Below are 216 nucleotides of genomic sequence, written 5' to 3'. Positions count from 1 at the left end.
AAATTGGGGGAAAAAAGAGCTTGCGACGTCGGCGAAAAAAATGGAAAAAAAGAGAGATAAAGAAAAATATGATAAAGAACGATACTTGGATGATATAAAGAGAAGAAAAAGAAAATATTCTGTTTCTTTTGATAATTAAAAAAAGTGAAAGATCCATTAAAAAAAATATATATGACCTGTGCTTGCCGAACGATTTTGTTATCATTATCATTTTTT

General features: G+C 27.8%; 1 long non-coding RNA gene across 1 annotated transcript in view; it reads left to right on the top strand.

Moving 5' to 3' along the window:
* LOC119586101 overlaps positions 1–216 on the top strand; it is a 1,178-nt gene that overhangs the window by 352 nt on the left and 610 nt on the right. The gene's annotated exons all lie outside the window — the stretch shown is intronic.

This window comes from Penaeus monodon, chromosome 21 (assembly GCF_015228065.2).
Source record: "Penaeus monodon isolate SGIC_2016 chromosome 21, NSTDA_Pmon_1, whole genome shotgun sequence".
Classification (NCBI taxonomy): domain Eukaryota; kingdom Metazoa; phylum Arthropoda; class Malacostraca; order Decapoda; family Penaeidae; genus Penaeus; species Penaeus monodon.
Note: the sequence above shows the minus strand (reverse complement) of the source record. Positions and strands in the feature narration are given on the sequence as shown.